Consider the following 13,297-nt stretch of genomic DNA (forward strand, 5'->3'; position numbering starts at 1 on the left):
TGGTGTAATTATGGCTGCTGAGACATGAAGATGAATTGTTGGCAGCTTCCAGGAAAGTTCTCTTCTTTGTACATTTGTCATGTCTAAACATGATGCTTGGTGACAGGCAGCTATCTTGTGACCATGAGGAAAAACGTGGCTGACCCCTTGGCCATGGCAGAGAGATGAAGGTTGAAAACAACCTCTGCCCTTGATGATGCTGTTGAGCCACTCAATTAACCAGCACTGGCACCACTTCACCTTTGATCACCTTGTTACAAGACAGCAAAAATCCCCTCATTGTTGAAGCCATTTGAATGAGGTGTCAAGTTGAGGCACCCTGAATCTTACTCCTGTACGATACACCTGTCTCCCTCTTAGAAGTGTTGTAAGACCGGCCAGTGCAAAAAAGCCCAGGTGGGAAGTGCTTCCCCATGAGAGACAAAGCTGGCCTGATCCAGCTGATGGGGTAAAATAGCTCAGTTAGGGGTTTTCTGTATCTAAAACCATGGAGAATGGTACCTTGCCTGCCTAACCGCAGAGGACTGAGCCAGTTGGCTCACTGGGGTCCCTTCAAGTCCCAAGCCCTAGGGCTCTGTGATGCCATCTCACTCTGCCCCAGCACAGCTGCTCCCGCATTCCATGGGAGAAGGCTCAAGGGAGAAACCCTGTATTTCTACGAGAGACCCTGTATTTCTACATCGAGGAGAGGGATGGAGGCAGGGGCCATCTCCCCTCAAGCTTCCTGTGGGAACTTATTCTGCCTCACATTCCTCACCGAGGGAAGTCCAGCAGGGCCCTGAGCATGGCCCTTGGAAGGCTAAGTTTTGATGAAGGAGTCTGTACAACCTTGGGGGTTGGGGTTACTCAGAGGGAGTCCAGACCACCAGGGGGCTGGGAGGACCCTGAGGAGGAACAAAGCTGGGTGACACATTTGGTGGTTTCAGTGTAGCTCAAGGCTGTGGGTGATAGATGGTCTGTCAGATCAGTTCATCAGGACTAATGGGCTGCTCCGTTACCCGCCCATGGAACACGCTGGGTGCAGATTTCAACGGGAGCTTCTGGGACACTGGCTTTCAAGCCAAACACGACTCTAATGGGGAACTTTCATGTACCTTGAACAAACTGATGGAGGGTATTTGGGGGAAAGGCAGGGATTTTATCACCCTTCAAATCCTCAGGTGACCCTCCTTCCAATTAACTATAAAAGCAACTTTTTTTTTTTTTTTTAAATTTTAGGCCACGCAGCACAGCATGTGGGATCTCAGTTCCCCAACCAGGGCTCAAACCCGTGCTCCCTGCAGTGGAAGCGCGGAGTCTTAACCACTGGAGCTCCGGGGAAGTCCCTAAAAGCAACTCTTGAGCACCTAGAGTGTGCAGATGAAAAAGCCACAACTGCCACCCAGGGCTGCGGGGCTACCATTCGCCTCTCACCTCTGGCTTCCACGGCCTTTCCAGAGCACCCCCTCCCCACCCCCACCTCTGCCCCCTCCTGCTCCCCGTCAGCCGGCCCCCTGGATGCCTCCATCTCAGCTGAGTCAGCCATGCCCCTCACAGCAACTGTTGCAATGTGGATCTTCCCCCCACCCCAGGCTGTGCCCAGCACCGTGCCAGGCACAGGGAACAAGGGGGTGGGGGCATGCCCCGAAAAGCACAGGGGCGGGTGAGGCCCATCTGGGAGCTCCCACCAGGAAAGGCTTGGGGAAGAGATGAACAGAGGGCTGGGCATGGCGGTGGCATGGGGGGTGGCTACAGGGGCACAGGAAGACAGAGGCCAGGTCCTGGGGGCGGGGGTGAAATTCAGCTGGCAAGACTCCATGGAGGAGGCTTTGAGTTGCTTTGGTGCTGCAGCATGGGCAAGCCCCTGGAGAATTCTGAGCTGGGATATTAACCATCATAAAGCTTTATGTGGGCAACTATGATGTCGGGTACTAGCTTCAGTGTTTCACATGTATTTTCTTCTTCAGTCCTCATGACAACACTTTATAGGATATCAGCATCCCATCTGAGGACTGAGGACTCTGAGGCACCACAACTACTAGGTGGCAAAGCTGGGACATGAATCACAGTCTCTCTGGCCCTAGACCCACCAGGAGCTAACACTTAGTGAGCACTTGCTGTGGCCACATACCTTGTAGTCAGCATGTCTCTTAATTATCCTGACCATCCTTGTCGGAACTTATCAGAGACCACCATTATGCTACACTGTCTCTCTCCTCAGCGCCCAGAAGTGGTGTCATCTTTACTTGGGTAAAATTTTCAACACAGGGTCAGCACGGGTCAGCAGCCGGGTGAATGAGCTGCCTTGGAAATGGCTCCTCCAGCCCCATCAAGCCTTCAGGTGACTGCAGCCCTGGCCAGCGTCTTAACTGCAATCTCATGACAGACCCCAAGCTAGAACCACCCAGCTAGGCAGCTCCCAGACCCCTGACTCCCCCTTGCTAAGTTTTGGAGTGATTTCTTACTCATCAATAGGTGACTAATACACACTCCATTCAGGGTCCTCCTGGCTGTGTGACTTGGGCATCTTTACCTCTCTGATCACATGTTTCTTCCAGCTCAGACCTCTCTGCTCAATTCCAGATCAATGCAATCCACAGCCCCCTTTAAATGGTCCCTCCCTCAGGCATGGGAACTTGGCACGTCCTAGATGAATGTCTCTTAAATCCACTTCCCACCATGGTTCAGGCCCTCATTGTCTCTCCCTTCAATTGCTAAAACAGTCTCCTCACTGATTCTCCTGCCTTGTGTGTATATGGCTGCAGATAACAAAATCCCAAAATACCAATGTATTAGGGGAGGTAAATTGGGGGCACAGGTGAAATAGGTGAAGGGGATTAAAAGGTACAAAAGTCCAGCTATAAAATAAATAAATGACTGAGATGTAATGTACAGCATAGGGAATATAGTCAATAATATTGTAATAACTCTGTATGATGACAGATGGTAACTAGACTTATCGTGGTGTTCATTTCACAATATATAAAAATATTGAATCACTATGTTGTACACCAGAAACTAATATAATATTGTATGTCATTTATAATTCAATATAAAAAGATACCAATGGATTCTACTAGACAGAGGTGTATTTCTCTGTCACATTCAAGAAGTCCAGAGGCAGGTAGTGGAGAGTTAGCATGGTGCACCACAGTGCCAGGAACCCACCTTTTTCTATCTGATTGCTCTGTGGTGTATGGCTTTCATTCTCAAAGTTTCCTCATGGTCTAAAATAGCTGCTTGTGCTCCAGCCATCATATCTGCATCTTAGTCATTAGAAAGGAGTAATTGGAGAAAAAGAAAACATCCCTTCCCTTTAAAAACTTTTTGCTTATTTTCCATTGACCACATCTAACAAGGAAGGCAAGGAAACAGTCTATTTTGAGGGTCACCATGTGCTCTGCTAAAAATATAGAAAAGTTTAGTCCTCAGGAAGAAGGGGAGATCGGGCATGTGGGACAATCAGCACTCTTTGTAGCACCCTCCACGCTGCTGCCTAGTAACAGGGTTTTAATATTACTTTTGTTTGTTTGTTCTTCATTATAAAAATAATATAGCATAGAAAACTGAGGCCCAGAGAGGGGTCACGGGGACTTGGTGGCTGTGCCAGAAGTGACCCTGAGCCTCAGTCCCTCTTGGCTCTGATCTCAGTTTCCTCAGCAGGTATTATTTTATTATTGGTGCAATGAAACACACAAACATAGAACAAAAGAGCATTCCAGCTTTGACCTAAGATACAAAAGAAATTGAAAACAAATACATATAGTTATATCTTTTAAAATAACAAAGAAGAGTGACCCAAGGAAGCAGACTCTTTCCTGTTTCAATTCTTGGAATCAAGAAAAATTATTACACCGTCTTTTCAGGTTCTATGCCTCAAACCTATAGAATAAAGTCCATTTTCTTCCTTGTAAATATAAAATTTTCATTGTTAGGTGATAGTAATGGGAAACAAAGATAGAATATTATTTGACTTGCTTAGTTTTTTTAAAGATGACATAATCTGAAAAAAATGAACTTGAATTTAAGACAGCCTTTAGGATATATGCAGAATGTTAGCAGTGCTGGGAGTGAGTACGAGGGACTTTCCCTGTGGGGTACCACTTGAACCTTACCATTTGAACCTTACAATAAGGTTTCTGTACCATTCGAACCTTACAATAAGCCAGGATTGCACATGTAATTGTAAAAAAGACATTTAAAATAAATAAAATACAGCCTATACTCTCCCTAAATAAAATAAATATGTGCTCATTATAGAAAAATACAGAACTATATAAAAAGATAATTTTAATCACTCACAATTTTACCCTTCAGAGAGATCCCCATTGTTAATATTTTGATATGATGCCTTCAATCTTCTTCCTATATTTGTATATGTGAGATAGACCAATAGATAGATAGATAGATAGATAGACAGAGAGAGAGAGAGAGAGAGAGAGAGGGAGAGAGAGACTTTAAAAACTAACTTAGGGGGCTTCCCTGGTGGTGCAGTGGTTAAGAATCCACCTGCCAATGCAGGGGACACGGGTTTGATCCCTGGTCCAGTAAGATCCCACATGCCACACAGCAACTAAGCCCGTGCGCCACAACTACTGGAGCCCGCGCACCTAGAGCCCGTGCTCTGCCACAAGAGAAGCCACTGCAATGAGAAGCCTGCACACCGCAACAAAGAGTAGCCCCCGCTTGCCACAACTAGAGAAAGCCCACGTGCAGCAACGAAGACCCAACACAGCCAAAAATTAATAAATAAATATATTTATAAATAAATAATAAAAACAAACTAGGATCATTCTGAATATAGTTTTTTCCAAGATTGTATTATGAAAATTTTCACACAGACAGCAAATCTAAAAGAATTGTTCAGTGATCACCCATATCCACCACTAGATTCTCCCATTAACAGTGTACTATGCTTGCTTTATCACATAGTTACCCAAGTGTATATAGTTGGTTTTTCAAATTATCATGCAGTAACAGATACCTGTTTTGGTGTGCATTTCTATTCATTTTACACGTACAGACTCATGTAACCACCATGATCAGGATTCCGAACAGTGCCATCATCCCCAATATACTCCCTCTTGCCATCCCCAAGTACGCACACCTTCCCCCACCCCTAGCCCTGAGAACCACTGATCTGTTCTCATCACCGTTTTTTGTCTTTTCTAGAATGTCACATAAATTGGACCGTACAGTCTCAAAGGATATGTGTCCTCTGAAACTGGCTTCTTTCACCCACGCTGTTATGTGTATCAAGAGTTTGTTCTTTCTTACTCCTGAGTTCCCTAAGTGAACCACAGTTCATGTATCCAATCTCCCAATTTGGGTTGCTTCCAGTTTTGGGTGATTATGAATAGAGCTGCTATCAACATTCTTGTATAGGTGTTTGTGTGAATGTAAGTTTTTGTTTCTCTAGGGTAAATATCTAGGAGTGGGAATGCTGGGTCATTGTTGTTTTAATTTGCACTTACCCAATGGCTAATGACATTCAGTATCTTTGCATGTGCTTATTTGCCACCTGTATATACCCTCGGGTGAAGTGTCTGTTCAACTCTTTTGTCTGTTTAAAATTGGTTGGCCAGGGGCTTCCCTGGTGACGCAGTGGTTGAGAGTCCGCTTGCCGATGCAGGGGACACGGGTTCATACCCCGGTCCGGGAAGATCCCACGTGCCGCGGAGCAGCTGGGCCCGTGAGCCATGGCCGCTGAGCCTGCGGGTCCGGAGCCTGTGCTCCGCAACGGGAGAGGCCACAACAGTGAGAGGCCCGCGTACCACAAAAAAAAAAAAAAAAAAAAAAAAAAAAAAAATTGGTTGGTCATACCCCGAATAGCCAAAGCAATCTTGAGAAAGAAAAACAGAGCTGGAAGAATCAGGTTCCCTGACTTCAGATTATACTACAGGGAAGCTGCTGCATAGCACAGGGAGATCAGCTTGATGCTTTGTGACAACCTAGAGGGGTGGGATAGGGAGGGTGGGAGAGAGGCTCAAGAAGGAGGGGATATGGGGACATATGTATACATATAGCTAATTCACTTTGTTGTACAGCAGAAACTGACACAACATTGTAAAGCAATTATACTCCAATAAAGAGATTTTTTAAAAGACTATACTACAAAGCTACAGTAGTCAACACAGTATGGTATGGCACAAAAACAGAAATATAGATCAATGGTACAGGATAGAAAGCCCAGAGATAAACCCCGCACCTATGGTCAACTAATCTATGACAAAGGAGGCAAGAATATACAATGGAGAGAAGACAGCCTTTTCAATAGGTGGTGCTGGGAAAACTGAACAGCTACATGTAAAAGAATGAAATTAGAACATTACCTAACACCATACACAAAACTAAACTCAAAATGGATTAAAGACCTAAATGTAAGACCAGACACTTAGAGGAAAACATAGGAAAAACACTCTTTGACATAAATCACAGCAAGATCTTTTTTGACCCACCTCGTAGACTAAGGAAAATAAAAACAAAAATGAGCAAATGGACCTAATTAAACTTAAAAGCTTTTGCACAATAATGGAAACCATAAACAAGACGAAAAGATAGCCCTCAGAATGGGGGAAAATATTTGCAAATGAAGCAATGGACAAAGGATTAATGTCCAAAATATACAAACAGGTCATGTAGCTCAGTATCAAAAAAACAAACAATCCAATCTGAAAATGGGCGGAGGACTTCCCTGGTGGCGCTGTGGTTAAGAACTCACCTGCCAATGCAGGGGACATGGGTCTGAGACCTGGTCTGGGAAGATCCCACATGCCATGGAGCAACTAAGCCCGTGTGCCACAACTACTGAGGCTGCACTCTAGATCCCGCGAGCCACAACTACTGAGCCCACGTGCCACAACTACTGAAGCCCATGCGCCTAGAGCCCATGCTCCACAACAAGAGAAGCCACCACAATGAGAAACTCACACACTGCGACAAAGAGTAGCCCCCGCTTGCCGCAACTAGAGAAAGCCAGTGCACAGCGACGAAGACCCAACACAGCCAAAAATAAATAAATAAAATTAATTAATTAAAAAAACAAAACAGGGGCTTCCCTGGTGGTGCAGTGGTTGAGAGTCCGCCTGCCGATTCAGGGGACGCGGGTTCATGCCCCGGTCCGGGAAGATCCCACATGCTGCGGAGTGGCTGGGTCCGTGAACCATGGCCGCTGAGCCTGAGTGTCCGGAGCCTGTGCTCTGCAATGGGAGAGGCCACAACAATGAGAGGCCTGCATTAAAAAAAAAAAAAAAAAAAAATGGGCAGAGGACCTAAATAGACATTTCTCCAAAGAAGACATACAAATGGCCAAGAGGCACATGAAAAGATGCTCAACATCACTAATTATTAGAGAAATGCAAATCAAAACTACAATGAGGTATCACCACACACCGGTCAGAATGGCCATCAACAAAAAATCTACAAACAATAAATGCTGGAGAGGGTGGGGAGAAAAGGGAACCCTCTTGCACTGTTGGTGGGAATGTAAATTGATACAGCCACTGTGCAGAACAGTATGGAGGTTCCTTACAAACTAAAAATAGAATTACCAAGTGACCCAGCAATCCCACTACTGGGCATATACCCTGAGAAAACCATAATGCAAAAAGACACATGCACCCCAATGTTCATTGCAGCACTATTTCCAATAGCCAGGACATGGACGCAACCCGTGTCCATCGACAGATGAATGGGTAAAGAAGATGTGGCACATATATACGATGGAATATTACTCAGTCATGAAAAGAAACGAAATTGAGTTATTTGTAGTGAGGTGGCTGGGCCTAGAGTCCGTCATAAAGAATGAAGTAAGTCAGAAAGAGAAAAACAAGTATCGTATATTAATGCATATATGTGGAATCTAGAAAAATGGTACAGATGAACCCAATGACAGGGCAGGAATAAAGACGTAGACATAGAGAATGGACTTGAGGACACGGAGGGGGGTGGGAGGGGGGAGCTGGGGCGAAGTGAGAGTAGCATCGACATATATACACTACCGGATGTAAAATAGTTCTCTAGTGGGAAGCAGCAGCATAGCACAGGGAGATTAGCTCCTGCTTTGTGATGACCTAGAGAGGTGGGATAGGGAGGGTGGGAAGGAGGCTCAAGACGGAGGGGATATGGGGACATGTATGCATATGACTGATTCACCTTGCTGCACAACAGAAACCAACACAGTATTGTGAAGCAATTATACTCCAATAAAGTTCTATTAAAAAAAAGTCACATGTACCACAATGTCCACTGCAACACTATTTATAATAGCCAGGACATGGAAACAACCTAAATGTCCATCAACAGATGAATGGATAAAGAAGATGTGGTACATATATATAATGGAATATTAGCCATAAAAAGGAACGAAACTGGGTCATTTGTAGAGATGTGGATGGACCTAGAGTCTGTCATAAAGAATGAAGTAAGTCAGAAAGAGAAAAACAAGTATCGTATATTAACGCATATATGTGGAATCTAGAAAAATGGTACAGATGAACCTATTTGCAGGTCAGGAATAGAGACGCAGGCATAGAGAATGGACGTGTGGACACAGCGGTGGAAGGGGAGGGTGGGATGAACTGGGATATTAGGTTTGACATAAATACACTACCATGTGTAAAATAGATAGCTAGTGGGAACCTGCTGTATAGCATAGGGAGCTCAGCTCGGTGCTCTGTGATGACCTAGATGGGTGGGATGGGGGGGGAGGGAGGTCCAAGAGGGAGGGGATATATGTATACATATAGCTGATTCACTTCACTTCATTGCACAGCAGAAACTAACACAACATTGTAAAGCAATTATACTCCAATTTAAAAAAAATGGTTGGTCGTTTTCTTACTGTTCAGTTTTAAGAGTTTTTAATGAATTCTGGATACAAGTCTTTCGTCAAATATATGATTTGTAAACATTGTGTCTCAGCCCATAATTCATCTTTTAGTTTTCTTATTTAAAAAATTTTTTCTCTTAGTTCTTCTAACAGTATCTTTCAGAGATTCTTTTGATAAATTGATAAAGTCCAATTTATCAGTTATTTTCTTTCATGGATCTCAGGGGTTTTTTGTGTTCTTTTATAAATTTATTTTATTTATTTTTATTTTTGGCTGTGTTGGGTCTTCGTTGCAGTGCATGGGCTTCTCATTGCAGTGGCTTCTCTTATTGCAGAGCACGGCGCGCAGGCTTCGGTAGTTGTGGTGCAAAGGCTTAGTTGCTCCGCGACATGTGGGATCTGCCCGGGCCAGGGCTCGAACCCATGTCCCCTGCATTGGCAGGCGGATTCTTAACCACTGCGCCACCAGGGAAGCCCTGGATCTCGATTTTAGTGTCATGTTTTAGGAACTCTTTGACTAACCACAAGTCACGAAGATTTTCTCCTATGTTTTCTTCTAGACGTTTTATAGTTTTAGATTTTACATTTAGATCTATAACTCATTTTGACTTAATTTTAGCATATGTGTGAGGTTTAGGACAAGGTTCACTTCTCTTGCATATAGATGTCCAGTAGTTCCAGCACCATCTGTTGGAAAGATTATCCTTTCTCCATTGAATTGCTCTGCACTTTTGTCAAAATCAATTGGCTATGTTTATGTGGGTCTATTTCTAGGCTCTCTATTGTTTCATTGATCTATGTGTCCATTCCTCTGACAACACCACACTCTTGATTAATACTGCAAGCCTTGTTGTAAGTCCTAAAATCAGATCATGTCATTCCTCCAACTTTATTCTTCTTTTTCAAAATTGTTTTTAGCTATTCTCATTTCTTGGCCTTTCCATATAAACTTTAGAATCAGCTCGTCTGTATCTACAAGAATTCCTGCTGGGATCTGATTGGAATTGTGTTAAATCTATAGATCAGTTTTATGAATTGTGTCCCCCAACAAGATATGTTGAAGTCCTAACCTGGGCCCAATACATCACCTCAGAATGTGACTTTATTTGGAAATAGGGCCATTGTAGATGTACTTAGTTAAGATGAGGTCATAGTGGAGTAGGGTGGGTCCTTAATCCAAGATCCGTATAAGAGAAGAGACAGACACACAGGGTGAATGCCATATAACAACAGAGGCAGATGTTTAAGTGCTGCAGCTACCAGCTGAGGGACACCAAGGATTGTGGGTAAACCACCAGAAGCTCGAAGAAGCGGGGACGGATCCTCCCCTGGAGGCTTCAGAGACAGCATGAGCCTGCTGACAGCTTGATTTCAGACCTCTAGCCTCCAGAGCTGTGAGAAAAATCTCCGTTGTTTTAAGTCACCCAGTTTGTGGTACCTTGGTACAGCAGCTCTAGGAAACAAATTCGATCAGTCTGGGGAGAAATGATGTCTTTACTATGTTGACTCTTCCAATCCATGAACATGATACGTTTCTCCGTGTATTTAGATCTTCTGTGATTTCTTTCATTAACATTTTATAGTTTTCAGCATAGACATCCTGTATATGTTTTGTTAGATTTATACCCAAGTATTTCTTTTTGTTGTCGTTTCTTTTTTTTTGGAAGTGATTATAAATAGTACTGTCTTTTTCATTTGTTTCCCGTTGTTCGTTGCTATCATATAGAAATATGATTGATTTTTGTGTGTTAATCTTGTACCCTGCAGCCATGATGAGCTCAGTTATTACTTCTAAGAGTTCTAGAAATCTATAGCATTTCTGATGCACTTACTCTCTTTGAAAAAATTAAATTAATTGCTATAAAACATTCTGTGATACTTCGCTCTTAATTTATTTTAGCAATTCCCTCCTGTTGGACATTCATATTGTTTCCTTTTATTATTGTTACTATTATTATCAATGATGGAATGAATTTCAGATTCTGGGACATAAATCCCTGACCCCTTTTCTAATTATGTCAGGCGCAAGATTCCTAGAAATGGGATTGGCAGGTCAAAGGGCTGAACCCTCCTCAAGCACGACACAGGGCTCAGCTGCTTTCCAGAAAGGTGAAAGCAACTCCTTCTCACCAGGTACATGTGAGAGCACTTAGTGCTCTGAAACGTTGACAGCATCGGGAATTATCACTTTAAAGCTCTTTGCCATTTGATAGGAAAAAAACAGTATCTCTCTTGCATTTCAAAGTAGTCCTTTCTAAAATGCCAGCCTGTTCCACACCTGCTCAAAACCTTCCGTGGCGCCCTATTACATTTAGAATAAAGTTCATGCCCCTGGCTGACAGGTGGATTCCCCAAGATCAGCTCCAATTCATTCCCTTTCATTGTCAAATTAGGCTCCTTCCTTCTCCCCCAGGCGCTAACAGCATGGGCTGGTTATTTCTGAAACCCGCAGCAAAAGCTCTTTCCCCTCCATTGCTCTGCCCATGCTGTCTACTGAGCCTGGAATGCAGGTGTGCTCACCCTGCCTACCCCTCCCCAAGGGGTTACCTAGGAGAGGTTTAGAGTGGTGGATCTGGATCCAGACTGACTGTGTTCCAGCCCAGCTCTGCTGTGTGGCCTTTGGAAAGTTACTTAACCTCTCTGTGCCTCAGTTACCACAACTGTAAAATGGCAGTAAGGAGAGCAGCTACCTCACAGGGTTGTTGCAAGGATTAAATGAGTTAATATATCAGAACTGTGTCTGGCACTTGGGAAGTATTACTACATCTTAGCTATTGTTATTGTTATTCTGCCCCCTTCCTAACCTGGCCTATCACCCACAGGAAACAGCCCACTGTCACTACTCGTATTCTATTGTGTTTTCTTAACTGCATGAGCCTCCTGTTTCTCATTTGAATGAAGCTAATTAGCCCACCCTTGTTTCACAGGCTCACTGTGATGATTTAAAGAGCTAATAGGTATCCGAGTGCCTTTTAATGTTGTGCAGGATAATGGTAAGAGCTATGATTTACTGGGTGCCAAGTGCTGTGCTGCTTCATTGAGTGCTAGCCCTGCAGTGCAGCAGTCGGGGCCCCGGCAGGAAAGGGGACCCAACCCAGGGGCTTCAAGAGGCTTTAGCGGAGGGGCTTTTTACAGGGGTGCTGGCAGGTGAAGGGGATCAGAGAGGGGTGATGTGGCACTGGGACCAACAATGTCAGCAAGTCGTGACTCCCAAGGCTGTAAGGGTAAGGGGCAGATGTTAACGTTCCTGGAGCTTCGGTCATGGAGAGACACAGCTGCAGCCAGACCAGGGGCCAAAGCAGGGCCAGGGCAGAGGAAGGAGGACCCCAGCTTCTCTCCTTCTCTCGGATCTCCTGCGAGTGGGTACTGCCCAACAGAAAGCCAGCTGAGGGGCGGGCCCAGGGACGCAGCCAAGCGTCAGCCTCCCAGGCAAAGAGCAGGTCAGAGCAGAGGTGGATGGGGAGGGTAAGAGGGTGGATGAAGGAGAATAACAAGCACGGGGTGGCGCGGTGGGGGCGGCGGACAGGATTATGCTCCACCACCGCCTCCCACTTCGCGGATGAGAAGATGGAGGCGCAGAGACAGGAAGTCAGGTGCCAGCTGTCACAGAGCTGGGAAGGCGGAGCTGCAAGAGAAGCTCAAGGCTCCGAGGCGGTGGTCCCTCGGCCCAGCCTCCCAGGACAGGCCGTCGGCCCCCAGGTGTTAGCAGGACTCGGGGGCGGCAGCCCGCACGCGCTCCTGTCTCCCTCCTCTCTCCTCCCTTCCTCTCACTTGTCACTTGTCCATCCTCCCACCTTCGGTCTGCCAGGGCCTCCGCGGAGGCTTTCGGCTCTCTCTTTCCTGTCTCTGTGTCCTTCTCCACTTTCTCTCTCTCTCCTCCCATTTGCTCAGTCTCCCTCGGTCAGCCTCTCCTACCGCTGACTTTCATCCATCCCCCCAGCTCAGTTCCTCTGTCACTCCCCTCTAGACGGTAGCCCTGTGCCCCTCAGTCCCCCATCTCTGTCAGATCGTCGGTCTCCCCCGCTCTCCGCCCGGGCACCCGTCCCCGCACGCCCCGCCCCCTGTCGCTGGCCGTCCCTCCGCCCCTGCGGCGGGCGGGGAGAGCGGGGCTGGCGCGGCGCCCGGCCTGAGTCACACGCATGAGGCAGCGTGAGTCAGGCGCGGAGGGAAGTCCCTACGGAAGGGGCTTTCGGAGCCGCAATCGAATCGCAGGGAAAGAGAAAGTGTTCGGAACGCGCCTCTGACACAGTGACCTTGTGTGAGCCCGAGCCGGACACACCCCCACGCTTTCCCCGCAGACGACAACACGCACACCCTCTCCGGAGGGTGGGCGCGCAGGGACTCCCCTGCCTGCCGGGGGCGGTGGGGGGGCAGGCCGGGGCCAGCAACTAGGGTCCCAGTGGCCCTTACGGTCTGTTCCGTCCACAGGGCAGTCCCTCTCCCAGCTTCCAGCATCGCTCACCTGCAGCCAGAGGCAGTGGGGGGCAG

Source organism: Mesoplodon mirus, assembly GCF_964341445.2.
Source record: "Mesoplodon mirus genome assembly, chromosome: 12".
In the NCBI taxonomy this organism is placed as follows: Eukaryota; Metazoa; Chordata; class Mammalia; order Artiodactyla; family Ziphiidae; genus Mesoplodon; species Mesoplodon mirus.